The 15905-nt window shown below is 40.4% G+C and overlaps 1 pseudogene; it reads right to left on the minus strand.

Moving 5' to 3' along the window:
• Positions 1-12728: 12728 nt before the first annotated feature.
• The window catches only part of LOC138040614 (uncharacterized), an 11849-nt pseudogene continuing 8672 nt past the window's right edge, over positions 12729-15905 (minus strand).

A 15905-nucleotide genomic window follows, 5' to 3' on the forward strand; every position in this document is an offset into this window, starting at 1 on the left:
CTTAAGATAGTTCGAAGAGTCTTAAGAAACACAAAACATGGCCGACTCGATTGGCCGAGAATATGAGTCCCCGGTCAGCGGGTTAACTTAAGAAGAGTCCTGTTATCATGTTGGCTGGCGCGAAACTCTGCAAGGAACATGAACTGATATTGATACTTGTTCTTTCTTGATGCCAATAAAACGCGCACACAAAATTTCCACTGTCGACTTCCGCCACTCGATCGAGCCATCTCGGTACTAAGTCCAATTATTCTGGCTCTACAAACGTTCTTCTCCCGAGTTTTACTGCTCAGGCAACAGGTTTTTCATCCGGAAATTTGTCCCTATCTAGGAAAGCACTAAGCTCCTTTTAAAAACTGCATGTACTAATGTGTGCTAGTGTAATAAAATGGTCTTCAGTACCAAATATTTAGTTTATACCTGTTCATGTTGTACTATTAAATTAAAATACTGTACCTAAAGTAAATACGTGTGTGAAAGAGTACAACTACTCTCTGTTGTTGCAATTCTGTGTCATTTTTCTGCTTGGGACATCCATGATTCGACTCGTGTCAGAGTGTATGCAGAGTATCTACTGATCCCGGAGCGCAAATGATCCCGAAAAAAAAGTGAGGAATGGCATGGAGGGTGGAATGGTCTGGATAGAAGATTAATGTGAAAAGCGCTTTAAATTATGCATGGATAGGAACCGGTTTTTGCCTCATTATAGTTTAAATTTGCCACATTTAATTATCGGATACAATCACCAACAACTAACTTGGACGCAATAGCCCTTTTCACGGTTAGTTTTTCTCATTTGCATTACAATGTAATCTCTCGTGGATCCGAGGCAATTTCGGGTTAAAACTACAAAATAGCCCGAAATTGCCTCACATACATGCCAGATTATATTGTAATGCAAATGAGAAAAACTAACCATGAAAAGGGTTATTCTAAACCATAGTTAATATATGTAGGCTGGTTTTGAAACTCGACAAGTTTCTTTGTTTCTTGTTTTTGTTCGCTTTTTTGGCCTTGACCCTGCACAAAACCCGACAAAAACACACTTTTTTCGGCAGGATAACCAATCAAAAGCTTCGACTAATTTATTCGAAATTAACTTGCGAACCAAAAACAAAAGATTGTGCAGGGTCACGGTCGGTTCAACATCAAGTTGCGACTGTATTGTTCCTGCTTTTGAAATTCCAGGGTTTCATAACCAGTCCCTAGATTAACTATGTCTAAACCGATTGTGACCAGGCGCCCGTTTCTCGAGAAGTCGATCGATGACTTTTAGCATGTTTTTTCGAGATAACTAAAAGCGGATTGTGAAACACTTAAACCGTCTCCCTTCTTGAGATAAAGAGGGAATTGTGACATGTGAAATGTTTAGGGACTTTCGAGAAACGGGCCACTGATCTCTTTGACGAGGCGAAAAGGACGCCACCCGGGCCCGGCTAGCAACAATCGTAACATTAATAACTAGAACGCAATGTTTTAGCCTATACGCTTTGCTTCAACGTGCAATACTGCAGTTTTGTTTTTTCCCATATCCTTGACTAAAAGTCGTCCAGTAAACAACTATTACAGAAAACGCTATCATTTGCGTAGACCTGCAATGCTCCACCTTGTGTGTAGCATTCGAATTTTCTTCCACATCTGGGACAAATCTCTTCTGTTATTTTTCCTTCGCTGTTTTTTTTTTATTTAATTCCTGAGCAATGGCTAGCTGGGGATTCTGAGCAGTTATTGGTTCCAGGCTATGGTAATGCAGCTCTGCTTCATGGCCAAGTAAGGCCATATCTCCAGTGGCTTCGTTTCCATAACCAGCTCCGGGGTAGATAATGTTCAATCCCGTTTCTCCTAAGCTTGATACTACCGCTACCGGAATTTCAAACATGTTAATTAGGTCCCATAAAGCAATCCAGTCCCTGACCCCACTCACTATCCATAGCCATCCCTCTCAGATAGGTATCCCATGCTCCGTGTTTGATAAATTCTCTGAAATCAGTCCCGTTGGGGGTTGTTTGATTACTACGGAGGTAATTTACCAAGTCACATCGCACTTTTGTGACCCTTCCGAGGCGTATTCGCTGGTCATTCATTGCATGGAATTGACAGTTCCCATCTTTGGGGGTTGGAGGCTGGCGATATGTTAATCCTGCCTTTCCCAATTCCATGTTCAACCTTTTTTTTTGGTGATTCACCTTTGTCTGAAGCTTGCTTCACTGCGCAAGGATGATGCAAGATTTAGTAAATCGCTCGCCATCTCATTTCGAGGATCTTCGTTGAGAGTAAGGCTGCAATGGTTACCACTCGAAAACAGCAACCGTTTTGCAAAAAGACCGGTAAATACACCACAATCGGTGTCATTCCTTTCCTTTGGACGTTGAGGTGTACACTCGCCCCAATTGTCTTCCTGGAAGACAGCTTTATCCTCATCAGAAATACACTGGAGCTCATTTCTTATAAATTTTTTTTGATTGTATCAAAAATTGTTCGGTAAGTTTCTGTAGTGCAACTAGAGGATTCGTAAATGTAAAGGGCATAAATTAACAACAGTTATAATGATCCGCAGCCAATGGTGCTCGGCAGGAAGGTGGACGTGCCATTGGTTTTTCATACTCCCATAGAGTGTTGTTGCCTTTGTGTTTGGAGTACGTGGAAGTTTCGATCGGTGGATGCAACGAAGGATAAAACTAGGACGTTGCAACTCCCCAGTTTCCTTCTTTAATGTCCTCAGTATTCGTCAAAAATTCAAAATACAACTTAATTAATGGTATCGCCATTAAGCTTTTCATGGGAAAGTATTTGATTTATGGTGGCCTCTAACAAACCGGCGTTGTTTGTCCTTCGCTTGGCTGGTTGATCTATGGACTCTTTGTGATCTCTGAATCTGGCAGTTCGTTTACCATTGTAACTCTTTGCCTTTTGTTTTCTCTCATTTTCTTCCTCTTTCGTGACTGAACTAACATCATTTACTTAAAACCAGTTCGTTTTGCTTTTCCGTGTCTCTGGGTCATTGTAAGGGAACGTTCATTTAATATGACAAGGGGGAGGAATGAAGATATTGAGGGGGGCTCCGAAAATTTTTAGACACCCGAAGGGGGGGCTCTGAAAAAATTGTTGGGCTAGGAAGGGGGCTCCGAAAATTTGTATACTTCAAAACCAACACATGCACGACATCATCATACAGATCGGATGGTTTTCCCCTCAACAATTTTATGACCTGTGCAACTCAGCTATATCACGTGGTTTACAGATATAACAAATGTAGTCTCAGTAATTATTACACTCTTGTTCATCCCAAAAATGCTTTAGAAAATTTCAAAATTAGAAATGCTCAAACTTTTTATAAGATTTCAAAATCTGACAATAAAATAATACTCGAGAATTCAACAGGGATCTCTCATCACAACTGGATCTCCAGTTTGTCATAGTATAAACCACTGAAGACAATAACGATAAACATTAAATGAACTTTCCCTAACTGATGAAATACTTGTGCACGGTGTGATCTGCCTCAATGATAACTCCTTCACAAGTGCTCTTTAGGGAATTCTCTTTTCCCTTGACTATTTTTTTGGAAATGAGAATGCGAATCAAAACACTTTCTCCTTTGTCATAGAGTGAAGGTGGATTTCTCTCTCTCTAGGTATGAGACATTTGTCTGTTTAGTTTTGCGCCTCCACCTTTAGTTTCGTGGTACGCGGAATTCACAAGCTGAGAGACTTCTGACTTTTTCACCACAATGCAATTATTTTTCTTTTCGACGATTCGTTTCTTCTTCTACCCAACTACTGGATCATGGACTTCTTTTAGGTCATCACTTCTTAACTTTCTATAAACTCGTTGCCTTAAGCCTTGGTCACCTTTCTTAGGCCAGTCGAGAAGTGACTTCTCACCAGATAATATACTGAAAAGAGCATCGTACACGTCATCATCCAAAGGCAGATTTTTTCGCGTTGGCTAGGGATAGAAAGTTGAATCTGTTAGATTTCTTAAAAACTGACCCTTTTCATTTACGGGCAAATAACAAGTATCGCTCTAACGCTAGGCTCGCTGAACATGTTTCGCATGGTTTGCAGCCGCTCATGCAACTCATGTTTAGCAGACTGTCAATGCGTGCGCACAAAGCTCCAAACCTACCTGGTTTTTTCTTTTTTCTTCTTGCTTTTTCTTATCATCAACATCGTCAACTCCAAGAACATTCTCAAATGTTACCAATGAAGACACAAAAACGATCAGAAAAAGCAGTTTAACCATTTCGACGAGTGCTTGGAAGCCGAAGCTCACAAATGACATCAAATGACACTCGCCAGAGATAAACGTGGCAATTCTAAATTCCCACGAGAATTTCGGACTCTGTATGTCGGTTACTGAAACGAGTCTCCCTTATATTTATAACTTTTTCAGTAAAAACTGGAATGGTAATTTTTAAGGATAAATTGTCTTGGGTTTCCAAGGAGATGAGGTTGTCGTGTGTTTGCCAGAGGTGTTCAAATATCCCGATTGTTTGTTTTCGTTTCGTGGTTTTGCAGTAACTGGTCAAGCGCGTGTCAATACCAAATGTCGCAGAATCGAGGCCGCTGGCAGACCCAATTTTTCTAGGAAGATCGAAAGAGACTGGAGAAACGGGCCCCTGGTCACAATCAGTTTAGAATTCCGTCCAAGTTAGTTTTTGATGATTGTATCCGATAATTAAATGTGGCAAATTTATGACAGCCTGGTAAGAAACAAAATTCTTCCTTTCTTGAAAACTATAAGGATGCAAAAACCTGTTGTGAGCCATGCATGATTTAAAGTGCTTTTAATAAAAATAAGCGCTCTTCACAATTCTCTATCCACACCAACCCACCCACCATGTCATTCCTTACTTTTTTTTCGGGATCATTTGCGTTCCGGGATCATTTGCGGTCTTGGGATCATTTGCGGACCCGTACAGACCCTCTTGACTCTATTATGTGTAATAAAGGGCAGAATGTTACTCATATAGCAAACAAAATATGGAATGAGGATCGGCCCGGCCGTTGGCGCAATTTTTAAATTGAGGCAATACACAAAAGCCAGTTTTAAGTATTATAAAACTTGCTATTACCGTTTTCTCGTATATTGTCGGAGTAAGACTTTATATAGTCACTGACTACATTTATACTGAGGTATGCTTCTCCATAAGTTTCCTTTCCGTACGATTTTAGCATTAAGTGTAGCTTTTCCTTTGCTGCTTGTAAACAGATTAACTACATTGCTTTCTATATTTTCGTGTTTTATAATTCAAAGAAAAAATATTTGAGTCAAAAATTTCAGTCACATTGTTGAGAAGAAACAATTCGACTCCTGTGGTGTCATTCGTGGTCGATTCTGGGCTGAGTTACCTTTTTAACGCGAAAGGATCAGTTGAATTCCCGGAATGATATAAATTGATGCCGGGAATTTAATCCACCGGGTAAAGGACTACCTTTTGTATTGGCTATTGACAACATGAGTTGAGGTCATCTTCAGAATCTCATGAAATTCTGTTGTCAGGTGATGGTATAAATATTCTTCACATTCTCCGTGATCCAATCTGGTTCAATAATTCACTCCAGTGGTCCCGTTCGATGCAATCCTGGCTTTTTTTTTTCAAACCACTTGCACATTGACACAGAGATTAGAAAGCCCATCTTCTGCCATGCAACCTGCCCTGCCTCATACGCGGCTTCAATTTTATTATTTTCTTCTCTGTTCTGCCCCGTTTACCCTTCTTATCAAAACCAAGATCTGATTTGATCCGCCCGATATATTCTGAAATGTTAACCATCTCACCCCGACAAATCCCTGAATAGACATTCCTGCATGCTTTACGCACTGCAAACTGAGTTGAATGGTCTTTTCCCTAGTTTATACTCAGCAAGAGGCATTGGAATGCGCATGCTGATGACTGGACTACACATGTTAGTTCAAGAAAATTCATTTCTGCCTAACCTACCAAGGGCTTACATGTTTCTACCAGAGAGGTTTTTCACCCCTTTTGCCCCATTTTCAGTCTTGCTCGTGGTTTCATTAAACGACTTTGCAAAGTAGTTCAACATTGTTCAGCGAATGTGACAACGATGTTGATTCAGGCTAACAATGGAAACTCCACAAAGTTGTTTAGACAGACTTAAAGTGAGTAATATGAAAGCGGTTTCGTTTACTTTGGTCAATGAGCACATATCAACAATATTTATAAATCTTACGTAGTTAGTCTCCTTTGACCGTTTTTTGTTTTTCTTTCTTCATTGTAACACTTCTTTGACTAGTGCGTAAACATGATAAACTTGACTCTTTGACTTCACTTGACTTGACTTGACTTGACTTGAAAACAAAACTGAAGACTCCAGCTGAAGAAACGGCACACTGCGGCACACTTTCAGTCATGGTTATCACGTCACATTTATTCACCTCAGTCATACAGTAAATGACACGGACTCGTACTTCATATACGCGCAATCGAAAGCGTTCGTGGCTTCGAATCGCGTTCAAGCCTGCGTTACGGCGTTTTCCGGCTTCCTTCAATGTAACTGCTTTAAAAGTTGCTCTCAAATGCAGAGGTCATTTTCTCTTAGAAATGTTACAGTCCACAGTACAACTGAAATGTATATATATCTTTCATAAATTTTAGAATTAAAGTAATCTTGTTTGATAAACAAAACTTATGCTCGAAGAGTACAAGTTGTTTATGATTTTGAAATTTCCCGTTACGATTGGCATGGTAATCTTTTCTTGTCACCTGTCATGGTATTGGTATTACAGGGGCGGCTCCAGCATTTTTTGAAAGTGGGGGCCGAACAAGAATACTAATCAGCGCGCGTTAGCGCGCGTCAGTAGCGCTTTAGGCGCTACTTTCTAGGGGGGTCTGGGGGCATGCCCCCCCCAGAAAATTTTGAAAATTTGGGTACTCTTACATGCACTCTGGTACAATCTGGAACGTAAAGTATCAGGATCAGGATTCCATATTGAATAAAATTATAAGTTATGGTTATAATGATGCATGGTTTTTGACTCTTCGCTCCAAAGTCACAAAATATGTATAACTATATATATAGGCATTAAGATTTTACGTTGTTAGAGTCTCTGTAAGATAGGTTGACTGTAGACAAGTATTTCGCATCCAGTCTTCTTCCTTATTTCGAAAGGATAATATTAACGCCTGTTAGTTGAAAGTTTATTCGCACAACTTTGGTCATACTATTAGCGAAAAATCACGCTTTAGCTAAAAAAATCTAAAGCTCCAACAGACTGCTTACAAAATGATAAAATTATTGTATATTTTGACAAAAAAAAAATCTCCGACGAACTGAAAGGGGGGGCCGCGGCCGCCTCGGACCCCCCCTAAATCCGCCCCTGCGGTAACGTATCCCTTCAGTGTTGGCAGATTTAGTTATCAGACGAGGGCAACTTGAGCATACACAATCGCTAACACACCTGTCCAATTGCAAACGGGAACTGTTTTGTGATGAAACATGTCAAAGCATTGTTGAGTGACCAAACCTATTTAATATTGGTGTTTGGGGTTCATGGCCAAATTTATATCAAACTACTATCAAACTCCAGAGGCAAATAATTCTGGGCCATTAAATTACCCAGTGTGCTTCCCTTGTCGACTTGACAAATCGCCAACACCTCAGTCAATATGGCGGAATGCGAGATATGATGGGAAAAATCATGGCGATGTGTAGCGGCCACAATCCTCATTGAAGTGTTAGTAAATGATAAAAGAGAAAAGGTAAACGAGGGAAGACTAGGAGTTGGATAAAGAGACGTGAACAGAAAGGATGCTTTAATAACATCGTAAAGGATCTGATGATAGAACGATTTACGAACTGATCACAGAGCTTCCTCTTTATTCGCCATCCATTCTCGCGATCCGCTGGCCAAGAAGATCGCAGCTGTGGAAAAGAGAATGTTCGCCATCTTGAAAACAGTGGCGAGAAGCACACGCGCGTCAAACGTGTTTCATGTTGCTGTCCAAGCGCGTAAAACATCGTTAACCAAACACGAAACGTTTAACAGTTTCAATGTTTTACTGAACGTTTGACAGCCAAATTTACCCAACTCAATAAAACACGTTAAAGCACTACCAAACAGAGTGACCAAAAGGCTGTGGTCACCCTCGCAAGACTTCACCTGTTTGGACAGGGCTTAACGTATTTTGCATTAGGCCAATAATAAACAATTATTGGGTGAGGTTTTTGTGATATCTACAATAATACAGGTGGAGGTAGGGGTTACCGGCTGAGGCTGATAACCCTTACCGAGACCTTAATTATTCTGGATATCACAAAAACAGAATGTAATAATTGTTTTATTATACATTGAACAAAAAACAAATGATCACAACTGTGACTGGAGCTGATAATATATTTCTAAAAATATCCAAATCAGCGGCACATAGTTCGACTGACAAAACATTCTAAGCCTTAGACAATATGTGAAAGATTGAAAAAAAGCTGGTTGAGAAAGTAAATAGCAATAAATAAGCCTAACTGGAGAACTCATATTTTTGCTTCTTCACTGACGGCAAGCAACAGAGAGCGCGCGAAGTTGACATGATTACCCTTACAAATCATGCACCGCGGTCATACATGGGATGATTACCCGTGACCTTGAGTGTTCTTGACATGATTATTATATAATTTGCAGCTTGATGGCGTCACAGGCGCTGATTTCGAAAATTCACTCTACGCTTTCGACCAATCAGAAAACAAATAGTGACTTCAATGTATAATAATAACAATAATCTTCTCATTGAAGTGTCGATCTCCTTTTCCAAGAATTCAAGTGGCTGGAATTACGTTTTTTTTTCAACGAGGGTCATAGAGGTGTGTCGTTTGATAAGCAAATTTGGGAAGCTACCCTTCATAAAGTAAAATTTTACCACTTTTGGCAATGGTTTTCACTGATTTGTTGACACAGGCATTTTGATTGATTACTTTATAAACAGATGTGCCGATTCATATATTTGCCGCCTGTATTTTCCCCTTGTGAAAGATTTGTTAATTAAAAGCCGGAATATGTCCATTCTTTGATTGCACTCTCGTGAGATAACGGCCATGTTGGTGCCAAAACAGAAGAAAAATGTAGCTCACGTTTTGCATAACAATAGTGTCAAATTCCCAAAAGACTTTTCTGCTTTTGTTATTTCCACCAACATGGCTGCCGTGACGTCAGGTGCTATCAAGGTTCAGAAGTAGGTGTATAGGCCACTTCGGAAAATACCATAATACTCTTTGTTTGTCCCCCCAAATTTTGCATAAGCATTTATTTTGTTTTCTCTTGGGACCATTGTAAGTCCCAAGAGAAACTGGAAACAATGCTTATGCAAAATTTGGAGGGACAAACAAAGATTATTATGGTATTTTCCAAAGTGGCCTATTGACAGTCTTCTTGCATAAAGAGACAAAAAAATCCGGCGTTAATTGAATTTTTCTGAATTTTTTTCCACTGTATTATTTTAAACAATTTTTTAAAAGGAATTTGTAAATTAAAATTTGCAAATGAAGATTGTAAAACGAACAAAAAGAGAATACGATTATGATTTCTTTGAATCGTATGTAAAATATGAAGCAATTTCAACTTCTTAATTACACTCGAGCTAGATTTGCCTGGCGAACATTAACAACAAGCTCAATTAAGCTGAATTTTGGAGTTTTGATCCGACAAACTCTGTGTTACACTGATGAATTGTTGTTGACTATAAAAGTAGACTCCACTAATAACAGTGTAAGGGTCATAGTTATCTGTCAGCCAAATTACAATTCTTTCATTGCACAAAGACTGAGGCCAATTCCAACTTCATTGCTCGAACTGTTACTTCCAGGCATTTTGCACTACACGTTTAAAAAAACTTTCATGAAGCGTACTTAATGTTTGCAACAATAGGCTTGATCAGTTTAGAATAACATAAGGCTGTAGTCGCCAAATTAAAATAACAATATAAAAAGTAATTGAGCCTCGGCCTAAACTTCCATCCAAAAAAGATAGTGAATGGCGACCGATACACTGTTAATTTCAGTAGTATTGCAATAGACTGCGTTTCATCCGTGAAAATTTATGTAGTGATGGCCGAGATATAAACAGATTCGTCAAACTATAGAATAACACACTTAATTTAATTCACAAACACGCCATGCTTCTCCACTTCTGTACATTATGTAGCAATCACCTATCTCTTAAGCTAAACACTACATTCCCTTCCTTTGTGAAAACAGAACTCAACTTATGACAAGCAATAAAATGTTCAAAACGCTTAACACAGTCTATTGTCCCGAGATTCATAAACAATCTCAACAATCTCAAAACTTGCTTTTTGTCTAGCAGTCTCAACAGTCTTTTTAAAACTATTCACTTTTCCAGAACAAAGTCCTTAAACTTAGCTGGCATCCGTATAGTTCGGTTTGGCCTTCTCCGTGGCTCTGTGGTTTCTGAGGTTTCTGAGGTACCTATAGGTAAGGGTGAGATCATCGTACTTGCTGGGGTTTCAGTTCCCACATAAATCTCCGGCTTCTCTGGGGCTTTATAAGGTTTAACAAAAGAACTATTTCTCCGGTGTACTACACCTTAGGTTGATTTCAAGGTTAGTTCTTGTCCCTCATTTGTCTGATCAGTGTAAGGTTCAGTCTCAAAGTTGGGAGTTAACTTTCCGGATGACTTGCTGTTCTTGACAAGGACTTTATCTTTAGGAGTAATAGAGTTACCAAGAGCGTGTCGCCGTTTGTCAGCATACACTTTGCCAGCAAGCTTCTGATTCCAGTCGCGATCTCTGATGCCTTTATCCAGAACACTCTTATTGGGACGTAGTTCCGGTAACTCGGTTTTAAGTTCTCTTCCAAACATTAGAATTGCTGGGGTTGCTCCTGTACTGCTGTGGGGGGTTGTTCTGTATGCTAACAGGAATTTGTTCAATTCTTCTTTCCACTTTTCCCTTCTGCTTCAGCTATTTTGAGTGACTTCAACAACGTTCGGTTCTGCCGCTCTACTTCCCCATTTGCTTGGGGCCAGAGGGGTGTGGATTTTCGATGTTCAATCCCATGTTCAGTTTGAAAAGCTTACAATTCTTCGGATACAAATTGAGGAGCATTGTCCGACTTAAGACTGAATGGGTAGCCATACCGTGTAAATATGGGCGTTAGCGCTTCAATCATCTTTTGAGAGGTGGTTGTGCGCATGACAACTATTTCAAAGAAACGGCTGTAGTAATCTACTACTACAAGTAGGTTTTCTCCAGAAGGAAATGGACCTAAGACATCGATGGCTACATCTTGCCACGGTCCGGAAGGTGGTTCTACGCGCTGCATTGGTTCAGGTGGACAAAATTCTCCCACTACTTGGCATCCCGGGCAGCTTCGTTTAACCTTCGTTCTCAACTGGGTTTTCATCTTTACAATACCTGGATGCCCCTCTTGTGCTAAAAGCAGTACTTCATAACTAACTTTCCTATTGCGCAAAGTTCATTCTTCACACTAAGGTAATGAGGCATTTTCCATTGAGACCAGTCACCACTTTGTAGGTAGTATCTAACACTACACAATTCAGGATCATTTTCTGGATCTCTTTCAACTTCTCTTGCAGTCATAGCCATTGGCGTACTTTCTTGTACAACAACTCTAACAAAGTCAGCTTCCTCGCCACTGGGATCTTTCTGATAGATAGAATTTAACCTTGAAAGGGCGTTAGCGATGTTGGTCTTACCAGGACGGTTAATCACTTTGAAATTGTACCCCAGCAAACGACGGACCCATCGTTCTATTCGTGCAGACGGCTTAGAGGACGTGTTATAGATGTGCTTCAGAGGTTTATGATCGGTCTCTAGTTCAAATTCTCGACCATAAACATACAGCTTGAACCTCTCGCAAGCCCATGCCAACGCAAGACCTTCCTTTTCGGTGTGGGAATAGCGCCTTTCCACGTCGGTAAGATTTCGCGATGCATAGGAGATCACCCCCCACATGCCATCTTGTAGCTGAGTGAGAACAGCTCCTATACCTGTGGGACCTGCGTCGGCTACTATTCGCGTTCTGCATTCATTCTTGAAGTAGGCGAGTGTTTATCCTTGGGTTAGCAGATCTTTCAACTTCCGGAAGGATTTCTCTTGGGCGTCTCCCCACATGAAATATTGATCCCTTCTTGTAAGGATTCTCAGCGGTTCGGCGACCTGGGTGTAATCCGGCAGGAACTTGGCACAGTATTGTACTAGCCCTAAAAACGATCTGACTTCTGCGGTATTCGGTGGTGGCTTGGCATTTTGAATTACAGACACGTTCTCTTCACTTGGTGAAATTCCTTGTTTGCTCAAGTCATGTCCAAGGAACGTTAATTGTGGAAGTCTGAACTGGCACTTCTTCTCATTCAAGGTCAATCCACACTTTCTGAGACGGCACAGAACATCTAGCAGATTCTCATCATGTTCCTGGATTCCAATTCCGTGGATGATTAAGTCGTCAACAATATTTTTAATTCCTTTGCAGCCAATCAGAGCATCTTTGAAAAACTTCTGATATTTCTGTGGAGCTGAGGTTATTCCAAACATTAACCTCTTGTAACGAAAAAGACCCCTGTGTGTAATGAAGGTAGTAATCTGACGTGATTCTGCATAAAGCTCTACTTGATGGAAACCCCATTTCATGTCCAATTTACTGAAAACAGTAGACCCATTTAAATCGTGCAGGACTTCCTCGTTGGTAGGAATAAGGTGGCTCTCTCCCTTTCAATTGCTTCATTAGCTCTTCTCATATCGGCACAGATGCGAATATCCCCATCTGGTTTTGGGACAACCACAAGAGGTGAAACCCATCCTGTAGGCCGTTGGGTACTTCTTCGATTATGTCTTCCTTTAGTAATTCATCTAATTCCTTGTCGCCGTTCTCTCTTAGACCAAATGGTAACCTTCTGACAGGTTGTGCAACAGGTTTTACATCTTTGTTCACATGTAATTTCAGCTGGTAATCTTTCAATTTACCCACTCCCGTGAAAACATCAGGAACGTTCTTAACAATGTCCACAGATGTCCCTTCACTTGTGATAGAGTATGCTTGGGGTGAGTTAGGAGGGCCAACTCTTAGCACGTTCAATTTCTCTGCCGTATCCCTTCCAAGCAAAGCTCTGCCATGGCTTTCCGCAGCGGTAAACGCGGCTACACACCTCTCTCCAGACGCCGCACAATAAACTTCACTCTCAAATGTTCCAACTACCTCAATGGGTTCACTTTGGCCGGAAGTAAACAGCTTCCTTTCGCACCTTTGGGATCTGCATTTCACACCTTCCTGTTTTAAACTTTCCCACGTGTGATGATCCGCAATATTGCATGTTGCTCCTGAGTTAATAAAGACATCCTTAAGCTGCACACCCCCAATGCACAAATCAGAAACTCCACTCAAGTCACCGCCACATTTTACAACAAAAGCATAATAATCTTCTTCTGGCTACTCTGGAACTTGATTAGCACCATCTGAACGCTGTTTTTCACCTGGACGTTTCTTTTCTACTTTAGATCGTCAGCAGGCTGCAAAATGACCAAGGAGACCACATTTGTTACAGGCTTTTCTGAGTGCTGGACAAGTCCTGTCTCGTTCAGAATGACCAGTTCTGCAACAACGGGTGCATTTCCTTTCTTTCAAAACCTTCTTTTCTTCTTTCCTGCTCTCTCCTTTTCTTTCCTTTGATGATCTTTTTGAAACATTCTGTTAATTCGCTCAAGACCTCCCATGGACTGCATTTGAGTGTTGACCGCCTCATGGACTCGTGCAGTTTCCTGTAGCACTGACAAGGTTGCATCACTCGCTTTTTCGAGAAATTTTCAACGAAGTCTTGAATCTTTACATTTTTCAATGATCTGGTCTCGGATGGCTTCATCCGCATTAGCAAAATCACAAGATATGGCTTTCTGGTGTAGTCGGCAAACAAACTGATCGATGGTTTCTCCCTCTGTCTGTTGCATCTGGCGAAATACGTGTCGCTCAAATGGGACGTTGATTTTTGGCGTCAAATAGTTATCCAGAGCTGCTAAACAATTCTTAAATGTAGTTTCGTTATCCTCAGGTACTAAAGTGTAGTAAATCTCTTGTAATTCCATACCTCCCGAATGTAACAGCAATGCTATTTTCTGACGCCTTCATTGGTTACTCCTTTGGAGGCCACATAAAGGTTAAAGGCACGTTTCCATCGTTTCCATCGAACAGAAAGTGAATTTGGCTCTCCCTTTGAGGTAGGCCGTGGATGTCTAAGACTTGTTTCACAGTCGCACTGTCAGGATCAGTGGGAGTCGTTGATGTGGTCGAGCCGCTCGCTTGCTCTCCAGGCGCTGACATTGCGGTTGTTTGGACGAAATAACCGCGCAAATTTTAATCCGCAACCACTTTGGTATTCCACTTATCACCGCCCTCGTCGCCAAATGTCTCTTAAGCTAAACACCACAATTTACGATGCTGTGAGTTAATTGATGATGATTTTACTGAACTATATTTTCTACCTAGAAACTAGATTTGAAATAAGATTTACGCTTTAACAGTTTTGTCCTCTAGTGCGATTTGGCCCTTAGTCGAACTTGCTTATCTACCAAAGTAATTGTAACAGACAAGCAAAATATCGATGACAGATTGTCGTATGTCCCTCATCTTCCAGCAGTAAATTAATGGATTCAGAGATGAATTGAGCAGCACCAAAGTCCAAAAGTAATATCTGAAATGGGATATGGTCTTGCTAGGTCCAGAGTTTATCCGAACAATATTAAAGCAGATGTTAGGTAAGTAACAAACTACGAAGACCAAGTAGACGCAAAATGTGCTTCCTGCTAATTTAAAGCGTCTCGCTGCATTAGCTCTTTCTCTCCCATTCTGCTCTCCAACTTGCAGCACTTGAATTTGCTTTCGGTGCCGTCTAACTGTTAAATAGATTTTGCAATAAGGAATCGAGATGATTATGAAGCAAAGTATTGCACAAACTGTTTGAACTTTAAATGCTCTTGTAATTTTCTCCCGCGTGAACCACAAAACAACAGTCGAGAGAAATGCACTGACCAAGAACAATAAGATCACCACAAAAACCGCACGATTATGAGTCACAATTTCTTGATATCTGAGGTGAAAAGTAATTGCTAAGAATCTGTCAACTGTTAAAGCCAACACACTTAGGAACGAGGCGTAGAATAAGAAATAACTAGTGAATAGAAATGCCGTAATGTTCGTGTTCTGTCTAGTTGTGCTGTTTTGCGACCCTGCAATCAAAAGGCTTTTAACGGCTTCGGTAACGAAGAAGTTCGCCTTATCGCTTGAATTGTAATACTGTTCAAAATGGTCGCTGTCAAACATAGAAGAGCGTTGAAGACTCCATTAGCAATGAACGTGAAGTAAAATTCATCGGCCCGTCTGTTCATCGCCGAAATGATACGATATGAAACGACGATTGAAGCAACAACGTATTCAGGTTAGTGCTTTGGAGGTGAAGATCTCAGATTGATGTTATCCTTGGCTGTTGGAGCAGTGGTTAAGTTTAACTTTTCCGTTTCATTCGTAACATTCATCAATTAAGGACTGTAATTACATGCTCGTATTGTCAGTTGATCGTAAAGTTTGGTCTTGGAAGCAACAGAAAAATTGAATTGACGATTTGAATTATAAAGTTTTTAATGACGACAAATATTTCAAAGGACTTTAAATTAATTTTAAGTGACATGTCAAAATAGTCCAGAGGCACAATAAATCACTTTGAAATATTTTCTAAAACACGGTTTACAACGGCCAGCATCATGCAATTAAAAAGTGGAAAATTCTTTCTCAACTTTCAGGCTACCGTGTTTTGCCTGGCACTCACTTTTCTCAACAGCAACGGTGAATTGGTTCTTTTCTGATTTTAAAGCAAACCATTTTTAAGTTTTATACTTATGGAACTCGATAACTGAGGAATAAAAC

The sequence above is a fragment of the Montipora capricornis genome, chromosome 3, assembly GCF_036669925.1.
Source record: "Montipora capricornis isolate CH-2021 chromosome 3, ASM3666992v2, whole genome shotgun sequence".
In the NCBI taxonomy this organism is placed as follows: domain Eukaryota; kingdom Metazoa; phylum Cnidaria; class Anthozoa; order Scleractinia; family Acroporidae; genus Montipora; species Montipora capricornis.